Source organism: Schistocerca americana, chromosome 4, assembly GCF_021461395.2.
Source record: "Schistocerca americana isolate TAMUIC-IGC-003095 chromosome 4, iqSchAmer2.1, whole genome shotgun sequence".
NCBI classification, from domain to species: Eukaryota; Metazoa; Arthropoda; class Insecta; order Orthoptera; family Acrididae; genus Schistocerca; species Schistocerca americana.
Window position 1 is genome coordinate 789,260,034 of NC_060122.1, and position 7,962 is coordinate 789,267,995.

Here is a 7,962-nt window from a genome sequence, read left to right on the forward strand (position 1 = left end):
TGTGTTTGTATTGTGGTGTAAGGTCCCTTTGCAGCAGCGACATGATATGAAGGGATCTACAGGGCTCCTACAAATGATTGAAGCGATTTCATAAATTCACTGTAGCTCCATTCATTGACATATGGTCACGACACACTACAGATACGTAGAAAAACTCATAAAGTTTTGTTCGCTTGAAGCCGCACTTCAGGTTTCTGCCGCCAGAGCGCTCGAGAGCGCAGTGAGACAAAATGGCGACAGGAGCGGAGAAAGCGTATGTCGTGCTTGAAATGCACTCACATCAGTCAGTCATAACAGTGCAACGACACTTCAGGACGAAGTTCAACAAAGATCCACCAACTGCTAACTCCATTCGGCGATGGTATGAGCAGATTAAAGCTTCTGGATGCCTCTGTAAGGGGAAATCAACGGGTCGGCCTGCAGTGAGCGAAGAAACGGTTGAACGCGTGCGGGCAAGTTTCACGCGTAGCCCGCGAAAAACGACGAATAAAGCAAGCAGGGAGCTAAACGTACCACAGCCGACGGTTTGGAAAATCTTACGGAAAAGGCTAAAGCAGAAGCCTTACCGTTTACAATTGCTACAAGCCCTGACACCCGATGACAAAGTCAAACGCTTTGAATTTTCGGCGCGGTTGCAACAGCTCATGGAAGAGGATGCGTTCAGTACGAAACTTGTTTTCAGTGATGAAGCAACATTTTTTCTTAATGGTGAAGTGACCAGACACAATGTGCGAATCTGGGCGGTAGAGAATCCTCACGCATTCGTGCAGCAAATTCGCAATTCACCAAAAGTTAACGTGTTTTGTGCAATCTCACGGTTTAAAGTTTACGGCCCCTTTTTTTCCTGCGAAAAAAACGTTACAGGACACGTTTATGTGGACATGCTGGAAAATTGGCTCATGCCACAACTGGAGACCGACAGCGCCGACTTCATCTTTCACTAGGATGGTGCTTCACCGCACTTCCATCATGATGTTCGGCATTTCTTAAACAGGAGATCATGATCAGCAATTCATGTCATGGCCTCCACGCTCTCCCGACTTAGCCCCATGCGATTTCTTTCTGTGGGGTTATGTGAAAGATTCAGTGTTGAAACCTCCTCTACCAAGAAACGTGTCAGAACTGCGAGCTCGCATCAACGATGCTTTCGAACTCATTGATGGGGACATGCTGCGCCGAGTGTGGGAGGAACTTGATTAACGGCTTGATGTCTGCCGAATCACTAAACTGGCACATATCGAACATTTGTGAATGCCTAAAAAAACTTTTTGAGTTTTTGTATGTGTGTGCAAAACATTGTGAAAATATCTCAAATAATAAAGTTATTGTAGAGCTGTGAAATCGCTTCAATCATTTGTAATAACCCTGTATAATGAAAGAGGGTTCTGCACAACTACTCTATTAGTAGGTAAAAGGAAGTGACTTTAGAATGGGAACCGCAAATGTTTGAAGACAAGGCGGCAAGTCAACCGAATCCTCCACCGGAAAACACGTCTGGTGTGTCATACACGGCGTTAGTGATAGTATATGTGCGATATGATGGGAATCTCTTATCGACGCACCCAACTTGTACGCCTGGTGTGTTAGCGAGATATGCCTCTTTGCGACATTTTTTCACATAAGCTGCAACAAATGAACGCAACGGTCTCACAATCACACAGTTTCTGTATGCTGTGACAAACATATGTTTTTAACGTTTTTGAAGTTTGACTCTTGAATTCCTTTGTTATAACTTAGTTCAAACGCAATTATTTGTTGTTTCATTCCCGTGAGACGTCCGTGTGGTGTCTCGTCTGCTCTCACTATTCATCACATTTACTCGTGACGGTAATGTATTCTTACTACATGACTCACATTCTGCAACCAGTGTATAGTACGACAACTGCCAAGACGACAGAACGATAACAAACATTTCAATGACTGGACGGACAGTTCATAATACTGTGAATTAAATAAATAAATAAACAAATAGCACGGAACAGTTTTAAATACGGCTCGTCCGCTTTCAGTCCAACTTCGTGACTACTTAATTACTACACCGCGACCGAGCGAGGTGGCGCAGTGGTTAGACACTGGACTCGCATTCGGGAGGACGACGGCTCAATCCCGCGTCCGGCCATCCTGATTTAGGTTTTCCGTGATTTCCCTAAATCGCTCCAGGCAAAATGCCGGGATGGTTCCTTTCAAAGGGCACGGCCGACTTCCTTCCCCGTCCTTCCCTCATCCGACGAGACCGATGACCTCGCTATCTGGTCTCCTTCCCCGAAACAACCAACCAACCAACCAACTACACCGCGGCTCTCCCACTTCGCTATACGTTGCATTTGTTAAGCTTGATCCGTTCACTGTTTCTATTTTGCTTCATTTTTCCAGAGTTCAGTACACTTCCTTTCTGTTTTCATGCTTGATTTGTTTTCAGTTTTTGACGTGGTATCCACTGGGCCTTATTACCACTAAATCTGAGGGGGTTGCGATGGGGAGTTTCCCTTGTGAGCAAAATATTATGACTGGTTTGATGTTCATAAATCTGATCAACCCCAGAATGTTGTCTCGGCGGACAAGTTGTAAGCCTGCTGTAGACAGAAACTTCCGACAACTTTCGTACTTGTGACTCTTTGGTCGACATGTTTTGATGGCAGGCTAGACAATAACAAAATGAGCATTTTAGTATCTGAACACAACTAATAGCTAATGAGGAATGTGAAGAGATTGATAAAATCTTTTGGCCGCTGGCTGTTTTTTCAACCTCCTTGCGAAGCTAAGTACCCGCTGTCGTACATCGGCGCGAGTTCGATCTGGACACTTCGCGAGACTTCACAATCTTTTCTGTATCACATCTGATACATTACTCCTCTTTGCTAACTGATAATTACTTTTAGTTGTATTATGTTAGGCTCCACAGCTGCCACGAACTTGTTAATAAGATGTGGCAATACATTTTAAACTTTGGCAAGAAGTTTACAATCTAGGTGTAACTAAGGTTGTAACCTTCAAAGGCTTCGGAATTGCTCCCTTAACGAGCTCGGATGGCGCGCGAAGAACACTCCAAAATAAACGCACTGAAAAACTTTTAACACGGAACTGAGGAGACCGAAATATTCCTTCTTTTTTTAAACATATCACGTTAAACGATAGAGACATTCGAGAAAATTTCTTTATTTCAGATCTCGTCAAATATACATTACAGTACTTCAATTACGGGCTAAAACATTCTCTCATACTTACATACTGTACTTTGAAAGGCTATACAGTATATTATAGTTTTTTTGGGAAGTACAGAATTCTGTCACTGAATATGGCGGCTACACTCCACGCTTTTTTGTTCATCGTATATCCGACTCATAACTTTCTTCTTTTAAAACATCGTGTTTATGAACTTTTGCCCAGCTTTTCTCAGAGATCTTACCGTCTCTCTCTCTCTCTCTCTCTCTCTCTCTCTCTCCACCGGAAGAGTATGATATTACGGTATTCCCTTAAACGATAAAATTTTATTGGTAACTAACGGTAAAATAAGACTGTTTCAGTGTTTGTAACAATGTACGCGTCATATCGTCATACAGTTCAAGTATTGAAGGCTACGTACTATGCAACCAATTTTTTTTAACATTACGTCGTTCCGTTTGTTGGAAAGTGGTAACTAGTCTGAATTTGTAGAAAGTTCTTTGACTATTTGTTTTGAGAGTTCATCAGCTCTATACAGCAGTGGAAGTCCTGATGTGCGAACATTCTGAGGCATAGCTTGTTCCAACCAAACAAGCAGTGCAGTCTCCAATTTTTCGTGTTTAGCAATTCTCACGTTTTCTCTCATGCCGCTCAAACACTACCGTGATTTGGCATTTATTTTTAATTATCGTTGACAGTGTTAGTATTTTCAACTTCTTTACAGTTTTTCGTTTTCGACTTCTGTTTTTCATCAACCTCCTTAAGTAATTATATCAGTATTTTAATGGTGATAGTGGATGGTTTTCTTATCGATTTCTCTGCTATTTTTCGTAAAGAAGTTATGGTTCACTGTTGCTGCGGTACTTGCTCGGATCATACGAGATATGACACGATTACCTATATTATTAGGGAGGAATTCATCCGGGTTTCAGTTATCAGAAACTTTTACTTATGGATTAACGCGAGCTCCAGAATGACTCATTTGATAAGGACACGCCAGATTTCTTCATATTTTTCTTCCGTTACGAGTTTGTAGTTCATCTGAAATGACCTCGTCGTCGATGAGAGGTGAAACTCTATCCTTGCTGCCTTAGTTGGGGATTAGTAGGTCTCAAAACACTCACTAAAGAAGAGTAATAAAGATAAAGACGTTTGCTGTGCGCTGGCATGCAGACATAACGAAAAAATATCGGTGCGATCTGTGCGGAAGTATTACTGTCGTGGGACATAAAATCTGCTTTTTTGAAAACTGCGAAAGAGTTCAGATCTTTCTGTAGCAGAGCAGCAAACTAAAACTACTGCTCTTATAGCAAAATTTTGAATCGCACGAAAACTGTCGTTAACAATGTGAAATTTAACCCTTTTATGGCGTTAAACTCTTAGCGTCCCAATGAGACATTATGTGGAAGTCTGTTGTGACTCGTTAGTTGTAGGTGCTGTCTGCCAACCTCCCGATTTCGACTTCTAAACGCTAGACGAGCGAGTACAATGCTTGCTATACATTAATTTAAAAAAATTAATCAAAATCTCGAAAGCGTGGGTACATGTATTGCAAAGGATGTACCGTCACTTAAAGACAACAAATTAGACAACTAAATAACTGACTTTATTTATTATTTACAGGTCGCCTAGTTAGGATAAGTTGTAGGATGATCGGGTTTATAATTGCAAAGCAACACTGCACTGAACAGTATCGGTTTATTGCGACAGAGGCCCGCATCTCGTGGTGGTGCGGTAGCGTTCTCGCTTCCCACGCCCGCGTTCCCGGATTCGATTCCCGGCGGGGTCAGGGATTTTCTCTGCCTCGTGATGGCTGGGTGTTGTGTGGTGTCCTTAGGTTAGTTAGGTTTAAGTAGTTCTAAGTTCTAGGGGACTGATGACCATAGATGTTAAGTCCCATAGTGCTCAGAGCCATTTGTGAACAGAGTTCTGCATGAATCAAAGAAAATGATTCTTATGCAGTTACGAGCATGAGAATAATCGGTTCTCTGAACATAAACGGCAAACAGTGCCTCACTAGAAGCTTATTTGTATTTTAATGTATCCCTAACGCACTGCTGATACATCAGATCTAGCTAGAAGACTTCATGGGAAGCGCAGCTAATTTCGTAATCTACACAGCTCGCAAATGCCGGGTAATCTAGTGCAAGACGCTCACAGTAAGTCTTAATCAAGCAACTCACGTTGCACTGCAAAGCCTGCGAATTGTGAGCTGCTCAGATAACGGACAGCACTTACTGCGAAATACGAAACCTACTTAGAGGTCAGCGAACATGTTACCCTAACGCCCAACACACTGGTCAGCACCGGATGAGAAATGGCCGAGACGACGGCCAAGAGTAGCTGCCACCAAAGTCAGGACAGTTCCAGACATCCTGTCCACAGCAGAGCTCGAAACAGAATCGTTGTTTCCTTCTGTCAAAATAATCAAAAATGTTACCACGGGCTATCCTTAGAGCACCACAAATGGTGTACTTTTCTGGGATCTTAATATTAAACCCCTATTACATCTGTGTGAAAGTGTTGTTAAAATGTGAAATTCGTGGTAAGGTCTTATGGGACCAAACTGCAAAGGGCATCGGTCCCTAAACCTACACGCTGCTTAATATAAGTTAAACTAACTTACACTATGAACAACACACACACGTATGCCCGATGGAGGACTCGAACCTCCCACGGGGGGAAGCAGCACGGACCGTGACAAGACGCCCCCAGACCGCTCAGCTACCCCGCGCTGTGGAAGGTGGTGTTGCATTCGCAGATGACGTCCTAGTAGTAGTGTCTGCAGACTCCAGGGTGAGACTTGAGCTAAAGGCGAATGATGCGGTTACTCGGATGCAGCGTTGGCGCAAGAGGAACAAACTGAGCATAGCTGTTCTTAAAGTCATATACATACTTCTGAGGGGAAGACTTTCTCTTGCCAGAAATACAGGGTGATTCAAAAAGAATACCACAACTTTAAAAATGTGTATTTAATGAAATAAACATAATATAACCTTCTCTTATACATCATTACAAAGAGTATTTAAAAAGTTTTTTTTTCACTCAAAAACAAGTTCAGAGATGTTCAATATGGCCCCCTCCAGACACTCGAGCAATATCAACCCGATACTCCATCTCGTTCCACACTCTCTGTAGCATATCAGGCGTAACAGTTTGGATAGCTGCTGTTATTTCTCGTTTCAAATCATCAATGGTGGCTGGGAGAGGTGGCCGAAACACCATATCCTTAACATACCCCCCATAAGAAAAAATCGCAGGGGGTAAGATCAGGGCTTCTTGGAGGCCAGTGACGAAGTGCTCTGTCACGGGCTGCCTTTTCCCTTTGCACAAACACCCATTCTCTGTAAACTGTTTATACCAACGTTTAATACACCACCTATCAGGAGGTTTAACACCATACTTCGTTCGAAATGCACGCTGAACAACTGTCGTCGATTCACTTCTGCCGTACCCAATAACACAAAAAGCTTTCTGTTCAGGGGTCGCCATCTTAGCATCAACTGACGCTGACGCCTAGTCAACAGCGCCTCAAGCGAACAAATGTACAACTAAATGAAACTTTATAGCTCCCTTAATTCGCCGACAGATAGTGCTTAGCTCTGCCTTTTGTCGTCGCAGAGTTTTAAATTCCTAAAGTTGCGGTATTCTTTTTGAATCACCCTGTACTTCCCTGAGTCTTGACGGAATACCTGTAAAAAGGCAGCACCGTTTGTATGTATTTATGCATTCTTCTAGAAGAGAAAAGAAACTTTCCAGAACATGTAAAATCTGTTACTCAGAAAGCGGACAAAATTATGCGTAAGACTGCCCGTGCTGGCACTGATGACTATAAATTACCGTTGCATGTTGTGCAGTCATAACGCGAAGCTATCCTCAACACCATTGTGGGCTTCGCTGCCATTGTCAGGTCGCATCGCCTTAGATTAGGTAGCTACAAAAGAATTCTGCGACGAATTCAGCAGGGCCTATTTCTGAGGCTCACCAATGCCTTCCACACGACACTTGTTGAGTGTTTACTGGTGATTGTCGGGATGTCCGATGGATATTGTGTAACGTTACAGGGCATGAACAACACGAACGTGTATACAAGTTTGCGGGAACTAATATTCCTGACGAAAGACATTTACGAGAATGATAGTAAGATGAATTGGCAGTCTGACTGGAACACTAGCGGCCTGCAAGGAGGGTTTACATCATATTCCTATGCAGCAGGAACAGAGACGAACTGCGCTACATTGCCCCTACTCGAGTACCTATTAACATGTCACAATCCATATCCTAAACATTTGCATGAAGTGGCGTTTAGTAATATACCAATTAGCGAATGTAAGGCAACGGCCTTGCCGCAGTGGATACACCGGTTCCCGTGAGATCACCGAAGTTAAGCACTGTCGGGCGTGGCTTGCGCTTGGATGGGTGACCATCCAGCCGCCATGCGCTGTTGCCATTTTTCGGGGTGGACTCAGCCTAGTGATGTCAATTGAGGAGCTACTCGACCTAATATTAGCGGCTCCGGTCAAAGAAAACCATCATAACGACCGGGAGAGCGGTGTGCTGACCACACGCCCCTCCTATCCGCATCCTCACCTGTGGATGACACGGCGGTCGGATGGTCCCGATGGGCCATTTGTGCCCTGAAGACGGAGTGTAAAAAGAAAAGAAACATCCGTGAATGTAGAAAGGAAGATTCCGCTGATCATATCGTTCTCCCTGTTTCAGACAGAGAGAGACTGCAGTCAATTAGAATGCGATCTACAAAAAAGTGTAAGTGACCAAAACTTGTGGACTACAGTTGAC

The 7,962-nt window shown here is 43.4% G+C and overlaps 1 pseudogene; it reads left to right on the plus strand.

Annotated features, from left to right (window-relative positions):
* The first annotated feature begins 7,495 nt into the window (after window positions 1-7,495).
* On the plus strand, window positions 7,496-7,612 carry LOC124614608 (annotated as a pseudogene).
* Window positions 7,613-7,962: the final 350 nt, after the last annotated feature.